Consider the following 22,632-nt stretch of genomic DNA (forward strand, 5'->3'; position numbering starts at 1 on the left):
CCGGACGACGGGGCAGGTGTGCTTCGGGGCCGCTGCCCGCCCGCTGGCCCTGGCGCGGCGCGTGCGATCGCTCGGAGCGCTGGCACCGTCGTCCGCCCTGCCTGCCGTGCAGACGAGCTGTGTGCTCTTCAAGATGACCGAGGTGGAGGGCTGGGGACGGACCGCCTTGCAGCCCTGAACGCCTGCCGCCTCCCTGTTTAAACAACATCAGCAACAGAAACCACAGGTTTTGGAAAAACTGAAATTCCTCAAGTCGTTGAGGCGGGGCGGGGGGTCGCGGTATCTTCTTTCGCCGCTGTGAGGGTGGAAAACTCTGACGTTAGTTATGAATTGATTTCACTGTGGATTTGAAAGTTGGATATAAAGTCAGAACTTTTAATGTTTCAGAGTGAATTAGGTCATGTGTAATGGCCAGATATTGTTGATTTACTAGAAGTTAGGAGAAGAACAGAGAGCTCTTCCTGGATACCAGAAGAAAGCGCGTGATTCGGGTGGTTTCATTCTGGTGTAAGTTTGGGAGCCGGAGTCTTCAGGTTTCAGAAGGTATTTGGATGACAGCGTAGCGCTCCCATCTCAGATAAATGACAGATGAGCCTTAGGCGCGTGATCTTCTGTTTTTGTGTGTAATAAACTGTCCTTGTTTTATTTTCTGCCAGCCTTAATGTATATTGACATACACTTTAAGTGAGTATAAAGCTTTTAAGTTATCAAACAGTTAACTCTTTTCACCATATGTTAAGCAAAGCAGTGATTTAGTAAGGAAAGAATGACTCATTTAAAATTCTTTGTAGGAAAAGAATGATTTTTTTTAAATTTAGTACTCGTGGAGACCTCTTAAATGTCTCTTTCAAATTTGCCTGGAATTTGTTTTTCTATATCTTTTTATTTAGGGTTCACTATTCAAAAAATATTCGGTGGTCGCTGGCCAGTTAGAGATTGTTTTCAGGTTTTTTTAGGTTATGAATACAATATCTCCAAATTCTAGAAATTTGTCACAAATTTACTTAGGAGGGTATGTAATAAGTATGTAATGTTTACCTGACCATAGATATATAAAAGTGTTCTGCTAGGCCTGTGCTATTATTTATATATTGATTTGTGCTGAAATAAGAATTGCATTATGCAGCATAACTTTATAAGCCAGGGTTGACTTTGTGTAGTAATATCACTGATTGAAATTTTTGGGACAGTACCTTTATAAATAAAAGCTGAACTGGAAAATTGTCAGTTCAAGTCAGTTCAGTTCAAGTACATGTAAGTTTGAGCTTCCCAATACAAATTTTTTTTTTTTTAAATTGTTGATATTTGAGCAAAATGCCTAATGAAAGAAAGATATAGTTCCCATCCCCAAAACTCAGTGAAATTGGCACGCGTTTAAATTATGAAAGCAAAAGAGAGAGATTTGTCCCATAAATGCGAAGTTAGTATTTTACCTTAAAGCCTGGTGAGAGAGTAATGTGAATGTGTACATAAAGTTTTATTTTGCAGCTAATTCAAATGTCTTGGGAAAATATATGCCATAGTCCGTAATGTATGAAAATAAGAAGTGTCTATTGGGGAGGAATAAAAGAAGCTGGTCTTAGGCCCGCAAGAAGAGGAAAGAAACCAAAAAAAAAAAAAAAAAAAAAAGGAAGTAAATTACCTAGCCCCGGTGCTGCATGCTGTCTTGCACACTGAGGACAAGAAGAAGCAATATTGGGGAGATTGTGAAACAGGAAACCTGATTACAATGAAAGCTACACATAAAGGAACATTTAAACTGGTAAATGCTGGATAGTATATAGAATCTGAAGTTATATACAGCTTGGTGGAGGCCCTTGCTTTCTTGGTCATTGTATTAGTTTCCTAGATACCAAAGTGCCCGGACGGGGCCATGTAAAACAGCGGAAATGTGTTGTCTTAGTGCTGTAGGGTAGGTGTCTGAAGTCAAGACCCTGGTAGGGCCTTGCTCTCCAGGTGCTAGGAGAGAATCCCTTCTATGTCTTTTAGCTGCCTGTGTCACTCACTGGCAGTCATTGACTTTCCTCTGCCCGCAGCTCTGTCGCACTAGTCTCTGTTATCACTTGGCATTCACCTTGCATGGCTCCAAAACCTTGGTTCTAAAAAATGTAGTCTTTGAATACACAGCATCACTTTGTTAGAAATGCAAATTTCACACTTCAGGTTTTTTGATTTGGAAACGGATATAACAAGCCTTCTAGATGATTCTGACACAGGCTCAGGTTTTAGAACCCCTAATCCCAGTGAAGAACAGCAATTTCAAAGACCCACGCATGGTTGAGGAACTGAAAGGAGTTCAAAGTTAAAACACAGTGAGGGCAACAGTATTAGTTTCAATCCTATGAAGTCGTTGTTTGTTCATTTTTGACCTCCGAAACATCTGAATACAAAGAAGAGAGAAAGAAAGGGGTGGAATTTGTATGAAGATCCGTTTAAGATTTTGACTTTTTAAGTGATGAGGAAGGCAGGAAGGATTTGCACAAATGGGTGACGAGATTTGATTTCACTTTTAAAAGGATTACTCTGGCTGCTGGTAAAAATAGACTGAGGAAGAGGATGAAGGAAGGGAAAAGTTGTCTAGAGGCTGTTGCAATAGTTACGGGAAAAAAATGACTCAAAGGCATGTATTAGCTGTGGAGAGGTTGGAAGAGGTACAAGGTTAAAATCATTACAAGTAAATGTGGTGACAGGTGAACAGTTTTCCTTCTGTTCTAATCACCTTAGTCACCCAGTTGTTAACTCAAGGACAATTAATGTTACATCTTTATATATTCTTTCTGAGATATTTTGTATATACAGTAAACACAAGTAGTGTGATTAAAACTATAGTCAATATTTAAATTTTAAAAATTTATTATAGGAGAAGATGTCATTAATCCCCCTCAGAATATCCCCTCCACATTCAACACATTAGCCCTCTTCCGTCATTGCTGCTTTGATGTCTTGAATCAATTCAAAATATTATGGCAAGTTCTGCCAAATAAAAATGTTATGGTGTTTTTCTCATCCATCTTATCAGATCTGGTACCATGCAGATCTTCCCCAAAGTCAAAATGACCATGAAAGGTGAATGTTTTAAATTTGCTCAGGACATTGGGATAGCCACAATGGTGCAATTAAAGACACTCAAGAAAGAAGACTTTCAGAATTGCTTCAGAAAGTGGGGAGAATGCTGGGGTGAATGTATTTGAAATAAGAGAATTTTGAGGGAAGTTAATGGCAATGTGTCTTCTACTGTAATGTTTTTAAAATGTAAACATTCACCCTCTTGGAGCATACCTCATATATGAGAAACTAAATTTCAACAAGTTAGTCGAGTGGTTCTTAACTGATGTTGATTTTCTCCAGGGAACATTTGGCCAGGAATAAAGACATTTTTGGTTGTAACAACTTCTGGGAATGCTGTGGTTCCTGGTAAGGAGAGGCCAGAGAACCTGGTACATACCTTGTCGTGCATAGGACAGCTTTTTACAACAAGAGTATCATCTAGATCGTAACGTCCGTGTGCCAAAGTTAAGAAACCCTGACTCTAGTGGTATTTATAGAAGTTTGGGCATAGTGAAGGGAAGAAGGCTTTGTAGTCAGATAATACAGTAGGAATAGAGGAGCTTACTAAGTTGGCATATTTCAGGAACCATTGTTAGTTCACAATTCCTAAAGGATAAATTATAAACCACGAATGAGTGAAAGATAAAGGTGAAAACCTGGTCAAAGTCTACATGAAGTAGTGCCTTTATGTGTCGTGTTAAAGATGCTTAGTTTTTGTTTTGTAGGGAGTGAGGGTCGGTGAGAAAGGATCCACAAAGTGACATGGTCAACTTCTCATTTTAGGAGGTCATTCCCCTGGCAGAGTGGTGATGAGTTGGAGAAGTAGCGCTTAAGTTAGGGGACAGGTTACATACTGTAACAGCTTAGAAGGGAAAGGAGTGTCTGGAGTAGGACAAAGACTAGAAAAGGAGAGTAGATGATGGCTTAGAAAAATAGAAAATAAAATTGGCAGTGCTTGGTAATTAAGTTCGGGGTGAGGGTAAGAGGAGCTTTAAGAATACCTCCCAGGGACTGGGGTTCTACTGCTTGGCACAGTGTGCGTTTAGCAAGCATGTCAAGGCTCTAGATTTGATCTCCAGCTCTCCCTCTCAGAGGTCTCTAATTTCTCCTTTGATAACCAGGTGACTCAGTGAAATAGGAACCTTTTGGTGAATAATTTAGATAATTACCAGTAATTAAGGTAAAACGAGCCAATTTGGGGGCAAACGCAATGACTTGGACTTGTTGAGTGATGCCTGTGGTCCAGATGAAAGCGTGTAGCAAGCGTTTGTGTATGGACGTTAAAACTTGGAGAAGTCTGAAAAGGATCAACAGATCATTTTGTGTAAAAAGTATGGGAAAATTACAGTGCTTTGACTTTTACTTTCTGGGTAAAATAGCTTACCCTTATTTCTGTTAAGCAATAAGTATGTACCTGATAAAAATTTAAAACTTTAACATTAGGCATTAATTTACAGTTAAATATATAATGAGTTGGGCACAGTGGCACATGCTTGTAGTCCCAGCACTCAGGAGGCTGAGGTATTATAATCCCTAGAGGCTCCAGAAGTTCAAGACCAGCCTGGGGCCAGGGATATAGCTCAGCTGCACAGCACCTGTCTGGCAAACATGAGGCTGTGAGTTCAATTCCCAGTAACAAAACAAAACAAAACAAAACAAAATACCAGCCTGGACAATGTAGTGGGACTCTGTCTCAAAAAGTAAAAGACAAAGAAAAAATATGTAAATTTGTTGTTGTCCTTGCCACCTGGCACCTCCCAGAGGCAACCCTTGTTAAAATTTTCTGGATGTTCAGATTTTATTATTTAGATATACAGAATTTTATACATATACACATAGCATTTAAAAAGCAAAATGGGCTTGTGCTGTGCAGATTTCAATAGCTTGTCTTAAAAATTTGTTTGTACTATTAAAATGAATGAGGTATTACAAAAAAAGTGAGAAACATAAATTGGATGCATTGCATGATCTCCAACAAGAATTTAAAGCTAAACATACATGTATGCTGATGTAGGCATTACTTTTTTTCTTGCAAAGTTTCAAGGAATAGTAGTTACCTTTGGAGAGAACTGGTAATAGAAATAGTAAAAAGAAACCTGTCTTATTAGGTATAGTTTTCCTTTTATGAAGTTCATTTGGGTTTCTTTTTTCTTTTCATTCTCTGATTTTTTAAAAAAAGTATAATTTATTAACAAATAATCATAGCCAAAAGGGCAAAGATTTTCCTATTAGCACATACAGACCATTGTTAATTTTAACACTTATATTCTGTTGTGTGGGTGCATACAGTTCCATCAACAAAGAAACATTTTATATTTATGATTGTCAAGAACATCTTTGAAGACTTTATGATTGTGTTAAATTTCTGATCATGAAATGATGGATTCAAGGCACCTACAGTTAAAATGCTTAAAAAATATTGTCAACCATCCTTCTAAAGGACAGTACAAGTATGTAATTGTGAAGGAAAATGCATGAATACCAGTTAATAAATACTGGTTGTTAATGAACTGTAAAATTTTTGGGCTTGTGCTGTGCACATCTTTGAAGACTTTATGATTGTGTTAAATTTCTGATCATGAAATGATGGATTCAAGGCACCTACAGTTAAAATGCTTAAAAAATATTGTCAACCATCCTTCTAAAGGACAGTACAAGTATGTAATTGTGAAGGAAAATGCATGAATACCAGTTAATAAATACTGGTTGTTAATGAACTGTAAAATTTTTGTCAATATAATAGGTTAAAAATAGTATCTCTTCATTTGATTTACCTTTCTTTCATGAGTGAAATCAAATTGTCATAGATCGTTTTACTTTTTTCTGTCTTTATCTGTTTCTACATTTTGTGGATCATTTATCCTTTATGATTTACACTCCTTTTTAAAATTTTATAAAGAAACATACTTTTGAATCAAAATTGCCACCAAAAGTTTATCCACTGAAACTCATAGTTCTGTAGTCATAGCTTCTGAGTTGTGGGAAAATCTCAGTTCATGATTTAAAAATGCAAAAAGATGTTTTCTTCTAGTTTTAATATCAATTTCTTAAATATTAACGTCTCAAACATTTAGATTGTTAATTATCAGAATGGGATCCAGGTGGTTGCTTTTTATATTTTCCAAAAGATTATTCCAATACCATTTCTTGAATAAGCCATCATTTTCTTGATTTGAAATGCTCTGAGATTTAGATATTAAATTTCCACAGGTACTTGTTTTTTTCATAAACTACTTTAGTTGATAAAGTCCTGATAATGATCACCCGGGACATCTCTGTAAACTGATTAAAGTTAAACTAATTGCTGCTCTAAGGGAAATATAGAGGGAGAACCTTATTTCACTGAAGAATAAACTATGTTATAGGACTTTTGGGGAAGGATGGTGTTAAGGCAAATTTTAAATACAGTAATATTTGATACTTTTAAAGCACACGAAGATTGTGTCTCATGGGGTTAATAAACATCAGACCTGGCTAATAAGCCTACTCAGGGTCTTGTTTCTTTGGAGACTACAGAGCTGGGATAACTGTGGAATGTGTATCTGGAAACCCCTTATCTGAAGCTCTGGGATGGAAATTGAGGCTGCTTCTGTTTCATAATGATCCATCATTCATGCAAGATAATGATCCATTATTCGTGCAAGAGTAGAGTGGTCCATTCTCACTAGTACAGATTCAAAGAAAATAGTTTGTGAAAGTCTGATTATGGAGAAAAAATGTTCAGCACTATGTCTTTAGTATCAGTAATACATTTTTACAGAGTTATGTATAAGTTGCTCTGTCTGTTTAGTCTGAATACAATTTGTTTTAATTATGGTACCTATGTTTTACGAATAATATATTTTCTTTTGTTTTTTGTTTTTTTTTTTCTGGTGCCGAGAATTGAACTCATGACCTTGCGCTTGCCAGGCAGGTGCTGTGCCACTGAGCTAAACCCCCAGCCCTGAATAATATATTTTAATATGTGATAGGCTTTGCTCCTCTCTATCCCCCTCTCAAGAATTTCCCATCTACATTCACATTTATTTTTCCAAACAATATTTAGAATGATTTTGTTATTTAATTTTTTTGAATGTTGCATTTTTTTTCTTTTTTATGGTGCTAGGGATCGATCCCATGACCTTGTATGTGCAAGGTAAGAGCAACCCTTTTGTGTGTGTTGCAGGGGAACGGTACTGGGATTGAACTTGGTCCTTGTGCATGCTAGACTAGCACTATACCACTGAACTATATCTCCAGTCTACTGAATCTTGCATTCTTAAATGGATCTCATAGGCTTAATTTATCTCTCCCCAGTACCTCTTTCCACAGTTTCCCAGCTCAGTTTCATGTTTATTTTTCCAAACTTTTAGAATACCTTTTGCTAGGTTATTTGCTTTTACCTATATTTTAACTGTGATCTTATTACATAGACAAGTTAATGTGGGGAAACTTACACCATTAAGGTTGATTTTTTTTTTTTTTATCCCTTTTTTCAGTTATTTTTATTGCAGTGAAACATAAAATTTACCATGTTAATCATTTTTAATTTTACAGTTAAATAGTATTAAGTACATTTATAGTTAGGCAGTCACTACCATCTGATGGGTCTCCACCCATGTAAAAAAAATCTGCCAGGTCATCATGGCAGTGGTCCAACATGGCATAGGGGCCCAGAACAACAACTTGTCACTCCAAGACCGACTTCCTTCTTATTCTCCCAGTTTAACCTCAACTTCGTGTTTCCTTTTCACATGTGCGCCAACATTTCCCCAATCAGCGTTTGTTATGGCACTTTAACCACCCATGTAAACTCCACCCCCAACACAGCTCAATAAATTCACTGTGGTGATACGGTGTGTGTAGATGGCACGTGATGTTAAGACTTGAGGATATCTGTTCAGTGATTTGGGAGATAAAAGCTGGTTCATTGTCTTATTGGATAGTTTGGTTAAGCCAAATTGGGCAATAATGTCTTGGACATTAGACAATAATGTCTTGGACATTAGAAACTATGTCTGCAGTCTCTTGGGCAGTGGGAAAGGCCTCTCCCAAGCAAGTGCAGACAAAAGTAAGAAGATACCCATGGGTTTTATAATGAGGCATGTGTGTAAAATCTGTCTGCTAGTCTTGGCCTGGAGTGTGTCCATGGAGTTGGTAGGTTGAGAAAGAAGGAGGAGGTCTCGGCACAGAGATGGCAACCTTGGGTGACTTGGTAAATAATGGTTTTTAGGGAGGGATGGGTAGTAATGGAGGTTAGAAATTTATATAGGGCCTGGGTGCCTACATGAAAGCAGTTGTTGTGTAAGTCAGTGATGATAGTTAATGCCTGTTGGACTGGGAGGAGAAGCTTTGATCCTTGAAAAGTCCATCCCTGGGCGTTTTGACGATAATTAGGTTTGTGGAGGAAATGTTGTTGTTCTGGAGAGTACTGGGGTAAGGATAGGACATTTGGAGTGAGGGGAACAAGGCAGGTAGGGTATGACTTTTGTGCAGCTAATTTGGCCGGTGTGTCAGCAAAGGTGTTGCCCTGAGAAATGGGATCTGATAGTGTTTGGTGTTCCCTGCAATGAATGACTGACACTTGTTTTGGGAGTGCTGCTGCCTCTAGAAGTTTGAGGATGAGAGGTGCATTGGTGATGGGAGTGCCCTGAGAGCTAATAAAGCCCCTTTCTTGCCAGATGGTGGCATGGGAGTGGAGAATACTAAAAGTGTATTTTGAATCAGTATAAATGTTTATAATTTTGTCTTTTGCTAGTGTAAGGGCTCATGTAAGGGCAATAAACTCTGCCTTTTGTGAAGATGTTCCATGTGGCATTGGGCCTGCCTCTGTTACTTTAGGTCTGCTGACTGTGGCATATCCTGCTCTCTTTTGAGTGTGTGTTGGTTGAGTTACTGGCTGTGAACCATGTGTCAGAGGCTATAGGGAGAGGAATGCTGTTAATGTGGGGGAAGGGCGAGAGGTCATCTGTAAAACCTCAGTGCAGTCGTGGTGAGAGGTCTCATCAAAGGTGGGGAGTAAGGTGACTGGGTTGAGGGGCCTCCTGTGGTGATAATAATGGAAAGGTCTTGCATGAGCACTGAGTGGACCAGCTGCAAGTGAGAAGGAGTTATGAGGGCAGGGAGTGTCTTGTGTGAGATGAGCTCGATGAGGTGAGTGTACTGTGATTGATTGTCCTGAAATGAACTTTTTTACTTCCTGGATTAATGTGACTGCTGTGGCAAGGGGTCAGAGACAGGGGGCCCATCCGCATACTGTATTATCTAACTGCTTTGAGAGGTATGCCACTGCTTGGAAAGAAGGTCCCTTTTTGTGTCCTAAAATTCCCATAGCATATAGTCTTGAGAGGTTGTGTACAGAGTGAAGAGTTGGGTCGGGTTTGGGAGAGTGAGAGCTGGGGCCCTTAAGAGGGCCTCATGAACTTGTGAAGGGAGGAATGTATAGGAGTAGTGGAATCAAGAGGTTCTGGCAAGGAGCCCTTGGATACTTTATAGAGAGGTTGAGCTAGGGAAGCAAAGTTAGGAATCCAAAAGCAAAAGAAGTTAGCTAGACCAAGGAAGCATAGAACTTGTTGTTTTTTAGTTGGCACTTGGAGGTCATGAGGGAGGGCTTTGCGATCGGCAGGGATCGAGTAAGTGGTGGGAGTGAGGGTAACCCCTAAATAGTTGACTTTTGGTGAGGCTATTTGAGCTCTGGCAGGAGAAATCCTGCATCCATGATCCTAGAGAAAGTTGAGAAGGGTAGCTGTATGACTAGAGCATGGGAGGGAGAGCAGAGAAGGAGGTCATCTATATATTGGAGGAGAGTGCTGGTTTTGAGACCAAGGGTCATGAGGTCAGTAGCAACGGCTTGGCTAAAGAATTGAGGACTATCCCTGAATCTTGAGGTAGGACTGTCCATGTAAACTGTAGAGATCGTAGGGTATCTGGGTCTGTCCACATGAAGACGAAGAGATCCTGACAATCAGGGTATAAGGGGATAGTGAAGAAGGCGTCTTTGAGGTCCAAGATTGTAAAGTGGGTAGTAGACGGAGGAGTATGAGAGAGCATGGCGTAAGGGTTTGACACCACTGGGTGTATTGTTGTAACCACATTGTTGATAACCCTGAGATCTTGAAGTAAAAGATAGGAGCCATTAGGTTTGAGAACTGGGAGTATAGGGGTATTGTAAAGTGAATAGGCAGCTTTAAGGAAACCATTGGCTAAGAGGCATTGATTTATGGGTTTGAGTCCCTGTTGATGTTTGGGGGCTGTTGGATATTGAGGAACATAGGGGAAGGCCATCATCCCAGAGGCAGGTTAGTACAGGGGTAGTGTGGGTGGCATGAGTGGGACTAGAGGTGTTCCAGAGTGTGGGATTGGCAAGGGAGGAGGAAGTGGAGGGGCTGAACTGACATTGCACAGTGGTTGAGTTGAAGGATGAGAGCCGTGGGGAGGGAGAAAGTGAAAGAGAAGTTAAGTTTTTGGAGGAGATCTCTGCCCATGGGGGGTGTGGGACAGGTTGGAGTAACGATGAAATTACAGATGAGAAGGAGTCATGTAGTTGACAGGGGATGGGTCCTGTCTGGAGGGGTTGTGTAGGTTGGCTGTCAGCTCCCATAGTAGAGACCATGGATCTGGTACAATGACCTGAAAACTCAGGAAGAACACTGTATGTGGCCCCCATGTCCACAAGAAAACAGAGTGTCTTACCTGAGATGTCTAGCAAGACTCAAGGCTCCAAGAAGGATACCTTAATAGAGGCCATGGATGCCAAGCCCTGTCAATCCTCTTCAGCAGTGATACCAAGCTAATCCACTAGAAATGAGTCCAGCCGCTGACTGAGAAATGAAATGAGAGTTGATAAGGGCTATCCCCTCAGGAGATTAGGGATCTGTGTGTGTGTATTTTGTCAGGGTATCTGTAAGGCAGGAAAAGAATTCAGTGGGATTTTCATCAGTGCATTGGGTCTGTTCATTGAGTTTATTGTAATTAGTTGATGATAAATTTTATTAAGACCTGCAGTTATACAACCACTCATGATATTTATATGCTGTGAGCCATTGTCTCCCTAATAATCCCAGTGGGGATCTGAATTTGGCACTGCCATGGCCCCAGCAGGATGGTTAGTTAGTTAGTCTGATGTCTGATGTCTGTGGTCAGCTTCAGCTTCAGCTGCTTCCCACAGTTGAGGTTTTGTCAGGGGAAGAGAGTGGAAGTGAGGATAATATAAAGATCTTTGTAGTGCAAATCATAGGGATTAACCACAAATTGTAGCTCCTTAATATATGTATGAGGATCAGTGGAGAAGACCTAATTTATGAGAGATTGGAGATAGGTCAGAGAGGGAAAAAGGAACATGAATGCAAACTCGTCGCTCTGGGCCAGCCTGTTCTCAGAGAGGAAGAAGAGGTTGGGGCTGAGAAAATGGTGGCTGACTACAAGATGGCAGCTGATTGTAAGATGGAGGGGTAGGAGGAGTGAGACCAGGTGTGGTGCACCAGAGGGGAAATGGCGGCAGAGGAGTGGAGGAGGGGGAGTTAGAGGTGACATGGCATGGAGGGAGATGGCATGGAGACATCAGGCTGAGGAGATTGAGGAGGTTGGGCTTGTGGATATGGTGGAGGATGAACATCTTTGAGAAGGTCCAAAGCAGTATCAGATAAGGGGTCTGACAATGTGGAACAGGACAAAAGTATTTGGGCCACCCCACATGTCTGAATAAAAGAAGGATGTACCGTGAGAGCTATAAATGCTTGCACACAAGGGATTTCCAACCTTTTGCCATTGCAATAGCAAAAGTTGTCTAAGTCTTGGAGGATATTGAAATCAAAAGTATCCTCCGTCAGGCCAGTGGTTGTCATTATCTAGTTTTTACCGAGGCCAGGCTGTCTAGCGTAAAAAATTAATCATTTTGGTTTAACAGTCTCTCGGAGACCTAAGGTGTTTAACTGTTTTAAGAGACACCTGAGCAGAGTATGTTTTTTGGGTTGGAAAGGAATATTTCCCATGAGTGACCAAATAAAAGGTGAGTTAAAGGCTAAAAGCCAAGTCACAACCCCTTGGAGAATCATCACCCTCATCCGGGTGTGAGTGAATGAGAGGTGCCCATCTGCCCTTATCAGCCGTCACCAAGAGGACAGAGGGGTGTCCCAAAGGACGTGAGAGAGTCCTGACATGGGCCAATGATTTTGAGAACAAGAGCGAGAAGGAGGCAGGAACTCCTGAGGCGAGGAGTGGCTCACCTGAGAGAATCCAGGTGGATTGGTGTTGGATGGAGGCTGGCAACGGCAAAGACAGGATGGGAGAATGAGGAAGGGTGGCTTCTTTGCAGGGAGAGTCTAAACTAAGGGAGTGGCCCTTGGGAGCCACACTCCCCAACCAGTCCGAGTCACAGCACCAAAATGTAAGGTTTTTCTCTTTTGGTGCAAATGAGAGACAGGACAGAGATAAAAGAAGCCTTTATTGCAGGAGGAGAGGGCTGCAGTAGAATACATGAACCCTGTGAGGAGGAGACAGGGGACAGTGAATTTATTGAGCTAGGTTGGGGGTGGAGTTTACATGGGCAGTTAAGGTGTCCTAACACTGTTTGGGGAAATGTTGGCATTCGTGGGAAAAGGAAACAAAAAGTTGAGGTTAAACTGGGAGAAGAAGGAGGAAGTTAATCTTGGAGTGACACATTGTTTTTGGACCACCACATGATGACTTGGCAGATTTTTTTACATGGGTGGAGACCCATCACCATCCATACCCAGAACTCTTTTCCTGCAAAGATGCAAATATACACACTTAATAATTCTCCATTCCCCCATCCCCATAGACCCTGGCAACCAAACTTCCATCTCTAATTTTTACTGTATTTCATATTAGTGGAATTATATATTATTTGTCTTTTTATGATTGGCTTATTTCTCTTAGCAGTGTGTCCTCAAGGTTTATACATTTTTGTAGCATATGTTAGAATTCCCTTTTTAAAGCTAATATTCTTCTGTGGGTAAATGCCACATTTTACTAATTCATTTATCTGCCAGTAGATATACTTACTGTCCTTCCACTTGTTATTTTTGGTACTGCTGCCGTGCACATGGATGTACAAATAACTCTTTGAGACCCTGCTTTCAAGTAATTAGAACTTCTACCAGAAATGGGATTGATGAATCATATGGTAATTGTCTTTAATTTTTTAGGAGCAGCCATACTGTTTTCCATAGCAGTTATGTATTCTTACCAGTAAAGCACAGGTGTTGAGTTTGTCCACATATTTGGAAAAACTTGTTTTTGCTTGACTATTATTATTAGCCATCCTCATGGGTGTGGAATGGCATCTCCGTGATTTGTATTTGACTAATGGTTACTGATGTCTGGAATATTTTCATGTGTTCTGTTGGTCATTTGTTTATCTTCGTGGGAGAGATATCTTTTCAGATCTTTTGTCCATTGAATTGTTTTTTTTGTTGTTGAATTTTAGTTCTCTGTACAGTGATTGGGAGTTAGTTCCAAAGACCCCTGCGATAGGTGAAAATCTGCAAAGTAGCAGCATTATATTTATTTTATTATTTATATATATTTTAAGGCTTTATAAACCCTTCCCACACTCCTATAAACCTTTCCCACTCTCTTATTAACCTTTCCCACTCTCAAACACTTCATATGCTCTTAAACACTTTCTATACTCTTAGACTTATGTAATTTTAACAAAATGTAAAATTCTATATGGGTACTCAATGTGAAGTGGACAAGGAGAGAGAACAAACAGACCGATGCTATGGTCACTGAGCCAATCAGCACCCAGGATACAGAATACAGTGCTGTGGTTGATCACCTTCCATTCCATCAGCCAGTAGTGTACCGTGTACAATCTCATGTTGGTAACCTTGTGCAAGCAGTAGTGGCCTACTGCATTTCCATTGTGTACAATACAGTATTCATATGCTGATGAAATATACGCTGTAGTTTATTTAGATTTAATATTATTTTAATATGTTTGAATTAACATTTATATTTTTATATTTTAAATTTTTAGGCAAAAATAATTAAAATCATAAATATTATATAAATACCAATACAGTGAGGGATGACTGTATATTTTGAATGTTAACCCCTTATCATATGTCTGATTTACAGTTTTATTTGACCATTCTGTGTGTTATGTTCCCCACCATACACAAAAACTTCATGTGGTCATATAGGTGGAACTTTTCAGAGGTGGCTGGATCTAGGGTGATACAGGGATTGATTTATGGTACCCCAGGATTAAGGGTACCTCACCCTGGGTGTGAGTGCTACCTGCCCTAAGAGTGGGTAGATAGCCTGGATAGGATATGAGGGACAGAAAGAGGGCCACTGTTTGTCACTTGCTACTGCTACTGTGCTACTTCTCTGCTCTGTTGCCTTCTGCCTGCCAGGAACTGTTGCCCCTCTGCTATTCCACACTACCCTGGAGCCAGCTGACTATGAATTGGAACAGCTACAAACCGTGATCTACAATAAACCTTTTCTCCTCTATCTTTGAGTATCAGGTATTTTCTCTCAGCAGCAAGAAAAGTAAGACACTGTGCTTTTGCCTTTTATTCTGTTGACAGTCTCTTTTAATGCACAAGTTTAAAAAATTTTAATGAAGTCCAATATGCTAATTGTTTTTGTTGTTGCTGCTGTTCACTGCCCTTGGTATCATATCCAAGAAATCATCACCAAATTGAAAGTCTTAAAGCTTTTGCTCTGTTTTGTTCTTAAGATGTTTATAATTTTAGGACCTATGTTTTGATACATTTCCCATTAATTTTTGGATACTCTGTTATGTAAGGAATCAACTTTATTCTTTTGCAAGAATAAGGGAGCACCCTTATTCTTTTGCAACTGGATATCCAGTTTTCTTGTATCACTTGTTAGAAAAGACTATTTTGTTAATCTTGATTCCTTTGCCAAAAATCGTTCGACCAAAAATTGAGGATTTATTTCTAGACTGTATTCCATTCATGTGCATGTCAGTCTTTATGGCAGTACCACATTGTGATCACTAATATAGCTTTATAGTAAGTGTTTTGAAATTAGAAAATGTTAGTCTTCCAGTTTTGTTTTTTTTTTCAGGATTGTTTTGCCTATTTGAGATCTCTTAGGATTCCATATAAACTTTAGTAAGGATTTTTCTATTTGTGTACAAAACATTGTTGGAATTTTACTACTTATTGTATTAAATCTGTAGTTCACTTTGGGTAGTATTGATACTTAACTGTGTTACATATTACAGTCACATGAAATATCTTTCTACTTATTTATGTCTTAATTTCAGCAGTATTTTGTAGTTCTTATGCAAATCTTTCGCCTCCTTGGTTAAATTAATTCCTAAGCTTATTTTTGATGCTAAATGGAATTGTTCATTTGCATTTCAGATTGTTCATTTTTAATATACTTTACAGGATTCATTCATTAATTCCAACAGAGGTGTCTGTGTATGTGCCTGCGTGTGTTATGTGTGTGAGATCTTTCATACTTTCTACATAAAAGATCAGATCATATGCAGAGGTAATTGTACTTCTTTCTTCTCACTTTGACTGTATTTTATTTTTTGTTCTTTCTTGCCTGCTTGCTCTGGCTGGAGCTTCTAGTACTGCGTTGAGTGAAAGTGATAAAAGCAGGCATCCTTGCTTTTATTTTGATATTGGCGGAAACTCTTCTGGCTTTTTACATCTTGTATAGTGATTGTTATGGTCTACTCATTTATGCCTTTTATTATGTTGAGGAAGTTTCCTTCTGTTGTTTGTTGAATATATCATGAAAGGTATTAAGTTTGGGGTGGGGTTCTGAGAGAAGGTCATGCTATGCAGTTCAGGCTGGCATTGAACTCCAGGCTTTACTCAAACTTACAGCAGTCTTCCTTCCTCAGCCTCCTGAGTGTTGGGACTACAGGTGTGCACCAGCATGCCTAGCCTCTGTCTAATATTTTTTCTTTTATCAAGAAGATTGAGCCCCCTCCAGCCTGCCCATTATGTTAATGTGGTATATTACCTTGATTGAATTTCATGTGTTGAATCAACCTAGCATTTCAAGAATAAATTCCACTTGGTCATGGTATATGATAATATGCTGCTGAATTCAATTTGCTAGTGTTTCATTCAGTTTTTTGTATCATGGTTCATAGTGGATATTGGTCTAGTTTTCTCGTATCTTTTTCTGGCTTTGCTATTGACATAGTGCTGGGATCACAGAATGAAGTATTCTTTCTACTTCTATTTTTTGGAAAAGATTGATCAGGCTAGGTTTCTGCTGTTTAAATATTTGGTAGAATTCACCTTTGAAGCTGTCAGGTGGTCCAAGGCTATTCTTTGTTGGGAGATTCTTTTTATTATTGATACAGTTTCACCAGTTCGTTCTCCTTAGTATAATACGGCTGTTCAGATTTTTTTTTTTTTTTTTTTGAGCGAGTAAGAGACTGAGATTGAGATTGGGATTGAGATTCATTTGTGGTACCTTCTGTGTTTCCAATTTTTCTGTAGGTCATGCGGTTGTTGGCATCAATTGTTCATAGTGTTCTTCTGTATAATCCTTTGTATTTTTATAGAATTGGTAGAGGACCTCCACTTTCTTTGATGATTTTAGTGTGAGTCTTGCCTTTCTTTCTTAATCTAGCTAAAGATTTGTCAATTTTCTTGATCTTTTTGAAGAAACAACTTTCATTTTTTTCTTTATTTTTCTATTTGCTTTATCTTTGTTCAAATCTGTATTATGTATTTCTGTACTCCTGGTAGCTTTGGGTTTAGTTCTTCTGATGGTTTAAATTATGAAGGTAGATTTTCATTTGAAATCCTTCCTTTTTATTTAAATGAATTGTTAGAGCTTGAAATTTTCCTCTTGGCCCTAGTCTTTGTGTCCTATAAATGATTTTTTTGTTTTGTTTTTCATTTTTCTCTGTGTATTTTCTAACTTCCCTTGTGATTTCTTTTGAGCCATTGATTGATTTCCATAATTTTCCAGTTTGCCATCTGTTAATGATTTCTGACTTCATATCTTGTTGCCAGAGAAACAATGCTTTGTATGAAATTTTATCTTTATAAATATGTTGAGACTTTGCAGCCTGTATTTTAATGGTGTATTATTAGATAATTAGATTTATAATTGTTACATTTTCTTGCTGTGTATAACCTTTTAATAATATAATTTTTTACTCTTTTAACTTTTTTTGGATTTAAATTATATTTAGTCTGAAATTAGTATAACCTCTTGTTCCTTTGATTATTGTTGACATGGAATCTTTTTATACTTTCATTGTAAACCAGTTTGTCTGGATCTGAAGTGAATCTTTTCTAGACAGCATGTAATTGGATCATTTTTATTCTACCAATCTCTGCCTCTTGATTAGAGAGATTAATCCATTTACATTTAAAATAATTTCTAATAGGGAGGGACTTTGTCATTTTACTGTTTGTTTTTTTGTCTCTCAGTTTTCCATATCACTTCCTTTTTTTGTATTCTATAGGTTTCTTTGGTTACTATGGAGATTACATTTAAGCTTTAGTTGCAGCATTCTAATTTGAATTCATACCAGCCTAATTTTAGTAGCATACAAAAATTGTTCCTTTCCAGTTGCCCCCCTGTTTCAGTTGCTGAAATGTTAGTCTCTTACATGTGGAAAACAAAATATAGGATTAAAAAAGTTATAATAATATTGGATTTTATAATTATGTGTCTACCTTTATTATGATTTTTATTTCTTCGTAGACAATAAATGTCCTTTTGGTTTCACCTTGGAGGACTGCATTTCTTGAAAGCAGACCTGTGATAGTGAACTTCCTCAGGTTTTGTTTACCTGAAAATATCTTAATTTCCTCTTCACTTTTAAAAGATAATTTTGCCGGATACAGAATTCTTAATTGACATTTTTTAACTAGTACGTATTTGCAGCCCATGCGTTTTACAGTCCTCTTGGGGAATCGGTACATGTACATAATACAGCTTTTTAAAACCTCTGTCCTTCTCTCTCTCTCTCTTTCCTCTGTTTCCCCTTTTGGCCTTTTCATTTCTGTTGATAGTAATCTTAGTTCATATTTATGGCATATACTGTCCATATTCATGAAGTTACTAGAACCTTGTACATGGCATATCTTCACTCTACCTATTTCCCCACCCTCACCCTCACCCCCTTGTCCTTGCCTTTGGTCCTGTGGTTCCCTTCCCATCTGCAAGAGATCCATCCCCTTGTCTTCTCCTGTCCTTCCTTTATATTTTCTTTATAATTTTTTATTGGTACATTTTAGGTGTATATAATGATCACATTCATCATAGAGAATTTGTACCTGTACATGATATAATTGATTCTTTTTTCCCCATTGCCCTACCCTTCCTTCAGCCCCTTCTTACCACTGTATTTACAAAAGCTTCGTTTCCATTGTTTTCTTCTTTTCTCATTCTTTTACTTTTTCCTTCTTTCCTTTCCCCTTCCCCTCTCTCTTCTCCCTTGTTCCCTTCCCCATTTGAACATTTTCTTCCTATTTCACAATACGTGTTATACATTTTAGTCCTTATTTACACTTTCAATTTCTCACACCAGAGAAACAGTGGTATTTACACATGTGTGTCTGATTTATTTCACTTCAGTATGGTCTCAAAGTGTATCCATTTAGCTATAAATGTCTCAACCTTATCCACCTTTATGGCAGAGTAGTCTCCATTGTAGTTAAAAAAAAAAAAAGACCAACACATCTTCTTTATCCATTTACTGCTTAATGGGCATTGAGCTGTTTCCAAGATTTGGCTATTACAGATTGTGCTGCTATAAACATGGTTGTTTATATATCACTGTGGTATGATGGTTTTAATATTAAAACAGGAACACTAAATCTACTGGAAGAGAAAGTAGGTAGAAATCTTGAAGACATAGACGTAGGCAGAAAATTGATGAGCAAAACCCAATATTGTGCGAGAAATACTTCAAAGAATCAACAGCTGGGATCTCATCTTATTGAGAAGTTTCTGCACATCAAAGGAAATCACCAGTAAAGTAAAAAGAAAACCCATTAATTGGGAAAAATTTTAGCCAACTGTCCCTCAAAGGACTTCTATCTAGAACATATGAAGAATTAAAAAAAAAAAAATTAGGCCTCCAAAATTCAAAGACCCAATCCAAAAGTGGGCATTTGAAATGAATAGCCACTTCTCAGATGAAGAAATGCAATTGGCAAATAAATATATGAAAAAATGTTCAACATCATTAATCATCCAAGAAATGCAAATTAAAACACTGACATTCTATCTTACCCTTCCTTTATTTTGATCTTAGTTTATACTTTACTTAGATTACAAATACATTATGATTTTCAAGTTTGTGTGTCTGATTAATTTTACTCAACATTTTCCATGTGTATCTGTTTTCCTACAGCTGTCTCAAATTTGTACTTCTTTATAGCCAAGTAGTATTCCATTGCATGTAGATACTGTATTTTCTTTATCCAGTCATCTGTTGATGGGTATATAAGCTGTTTCCAGGATTTAGCTACTGTGAATTGTGCTGCTATAAACATTGGCATGCATGTACTGCTGTAGTATGTCTTAAGCTCTTTGGGAAAGATACCTAGAAGGGGGAAGAGCTGGAATTTCATATGGAATTTCTAATTTTAGTTCTTTGAGAAATCTTCATATTGATTTCTACTGAGGGTTATTTATTTGTTTTTTGTTTTGTTTTGTTTTGTTTTTCCAGTACCGGGAATCGAACTCATGCCTTGCGCTTGCTGGGCAGGCACTGTGCTGCTGAGCTAAATCCCCAGCCCCTGTGGTTATTTATTTGGGATTGCTCTGTTTTCCTACTGTGGGAATTGATTGCAATGAACTTTCTTCTTACAACTGCTTTCCCTTGATCCTATTTGGAGTTTTTGTTTCCTCTGGGTTTTTTAGCTATTGGTTTCATTATTTCTGTTAAGAATATTCTTGCATATTTTCTGGAGTGCTGGTTCAGCACTCATACATCTTTTGAGCTGGTCGTTTTCATGGAAAGGTTTTATTTCATGTATTTTGTGGGATAACTTTGATGAGTAAGTTAATATAAATTGGAAGTTATCTGCTCTTAGTGTTTGAAATACTGAAAGCTCTTCTGGCATTAAAGGCTTGTGTTAGGAAGTCTGTTGTAATACTGATTGGTTTACCCTTGTATGTTATTTTTTATTTTTCTCTGATTGTTTTTAAAATTCTAGGGTTTTTTTGCTGGATATCTGGCAATTTAATTAAGATATGCCTTAGGGAGCTGCTTTTTTCATCATACTTGTTTTGTGTTCTGTGTTGCTTATTTGTATTTTAAACTTATATTTGCAAAATTTTTTCCCTACGATTTCTGTTTTTTCCTACATGTTACAAAATCTATGTTATTTTCTAGCTTTTGTCTAACTCCAATTAACTTTAGATTGTTCTTATTGTTCTCCAGTAGCTTCTGGATAATCTCTTATTCTCTTTATTTTCACTGTGGCTTCTTTGAGTACTTAAATATAATTCAGTCTTTTATCTTGAATTTTTGACATTTGACAATGTCTTCACATTGATCATCTGTAATTTATGAATTCTAAACAGCTTTTTTTATTTCAGGTAATTCTGTCTGACATCTTTTTGAGGATTCTATATGCTTGAATCTGTCGTTCAAGTATTGAACCATTTTGGTTAGCTCACGCAGTTTATTTCCCCGCAACTCACCATGGGTGTATTGACTGATGTTGCAGTGAACTTTTGTTTCATTTTCTTTTTTAATTTGTATATTTCTTCATTCCTTGTATAAACTTTTTGTACAGTTCCACTACTTTGTATTTGCTTTCCTTTCCCTTTGTGACCCCTTGGTCTGCCTTGGGATCCTTGGGAGACCACAGGAGTCTTCTGTTGCCCTGCTTCTTTATGCTCCTTCCTATGTGTATGAATATCCATGGGGTTGTTTTGTTGTGTGTGTATTCATATATATTCATATACCCTCTCTTTCCCCTGCTCCTTTTTGGGGGGTGCTGTGGGTCAAGGTCTAGTAGAGTGAACAGCTTGTGGTTTATATGAAGATTTTTATTAAGATGTTGCTTCCTCATGAAGTCTTTTGAGCTTTTTATGTCTAGTGGTACTATTTACACCTTCTGTTTTTTAAGTGATTTTGGCTCTGGCCATAAGTTTTGCAGAGAGAATTACTTCTGGTTATAACAGCATCAACTTTTCAGAGATGTCTTCTAGCCTTATGTAGCTGTTGGCCTTTGGGTCTGTCCCACGATCCTACCACCTGCATTTGCTAGCAAGAAAATGTTGCAGCCTGATTAGTCTAGTACCCAGTTCTTTGGTAATGGACTGTAGTAATGTTTATGACCCCCAGACAATCCAGATATAGGCGTACACAGAACACCAATTGATTGCATTAACTATTGTTTTATTACTTTTCTCTCGCTGCTGGGAGAGATACCCCAAACTCAAAATTAAGGAAGGAAAGGTTTATTTAGCACACAGTTTGTGGAGGTTTCAGGCTGTAGTCAGCTAGCTCCAAGGCAAGGTGGCATGGCACAAGGGCAGCAGTCCAAGGCTGCAAAAGACAGCAAAAGCAACAAGAGCACAAAGCGGGGGGGGGGGGGCAGTCCCCTTTTCCTCCTTTATATTGTATGCAGAATCTTTGCCCTACGGTGTCCTTTCTACCCACACCATCTTGGTACCCTTCTCTTGCACAGGCTCAGGATGTTTACAGAGTGAGGACCCTGGCTCCCTGCTGAGTCACTTAGTTAAGCTTTTAGACTTCTCAAGTTGACACAATACATCAACCATAGCAACTATGTTCTCTTGCCTAAAGTATTACAAAAATGGTGGTATCAGGCACAAACTGGATGATGACAAAATAATAACTAACACTGTACCACTTTTAACCATAGAAACAAGAGCTATAATTATAGAAAAAACTGTAAGACAAATCAGGTACTTATATACAGTAAATATTCACTGAATGGAAAAGTTTTATCTCCTTTAAAAACAACAGTGCTCATCTGTAGTAGGATATAGTGCCCTACAGATTTGTAAGGGTAAATGGTGGGTGTGGAAGCATGAAGAAAAAAACAGGTTATGAAAAATTAAACAATGAAAGATTGGTAGAAGGTGGTAAGATTGATGTAAAAGACTGAAGTAAAGAATAAAGGAAAATTAGTACTATGAGACAGTAGTAACAGAAAACACTAAGATAAGGATAAATAAGGAATAGAGATTAAGCTAGAGGAAAAGAAAACAAAATATTTAGGAAGCAGATTGAGAGAGTGAAGAGAGAAAAGGGAGGACCTGTTCAAATGAATAAAACAAATTTGTATTTGAAAAAGTGAACAAGAAAAGTTAACACAACTCAAAACTCCATCGAGAAGAATAATAAGAATAATAATATAATAATGAGAATCAAGAAAATGCCAATAGTGGAGAAAAGAATTGGGTTAAATGTAGAGAGAAGAACAAAAAGAAAAAGAGAAAATAATTCCTGTGTATTGCCAGAAGAATGTTTTCTTTCAGAGCCTGCAGTCTTTAATTTTACAAGTAACATCCCTTTTTGTCCCTCTGTGGGTTTGTGTGGAGGTTTGTCAGCTCAGTGGGTCCCAGTCTGTACATCCATTTGTGGGAACTGTTCACACTGGGGCACCAGCCCAGGAAAGGTTG

At 38.2% G+C, this 22,632-nt stretch overlaps 1 protein-coding gene across 1 annotated transcript in view; it reads left to right on the forward strand.

Moving 5' to 3' along the window:
- Positions 1-51: 51 nt before the first annotated feature.
- Positions 52-22,632, forward strand: part of C1galt1 (core 1 synthase, glycoprotein-N-acetylgalactosamine 3-beta-galactosyltransferase 1) — a 54,952-nt gene continuing 32,371 nt past the window's right edge. Inside the window, exon 1 of the mRNA XM_005388090.2 lies at positions 52-226. The gene's annotated coding sequence lies outside the window, so the exon portion shown is untranslated. The remainder of the gene's footprint in view (positions 227-22,632) is intronic.

The sequence above is a fragment of the Chinchilla lanigera genome, unplaced genomic scaffold (genome assembly GCF_000276665.1).
Source record: "Chinchilla lanigera isolate Chin_1 unplaced genomic scaffold, ChiLan1.0 scaffold00031, whole genome shotgun sequence".
In the NCBI taxonomy this organism is placed as follows: Eukaryota; Metazoa; Chordata; class Mammalia; order Rodentia; family Chinchillidae; genus Chinchilla; species Chinchilla lanigera.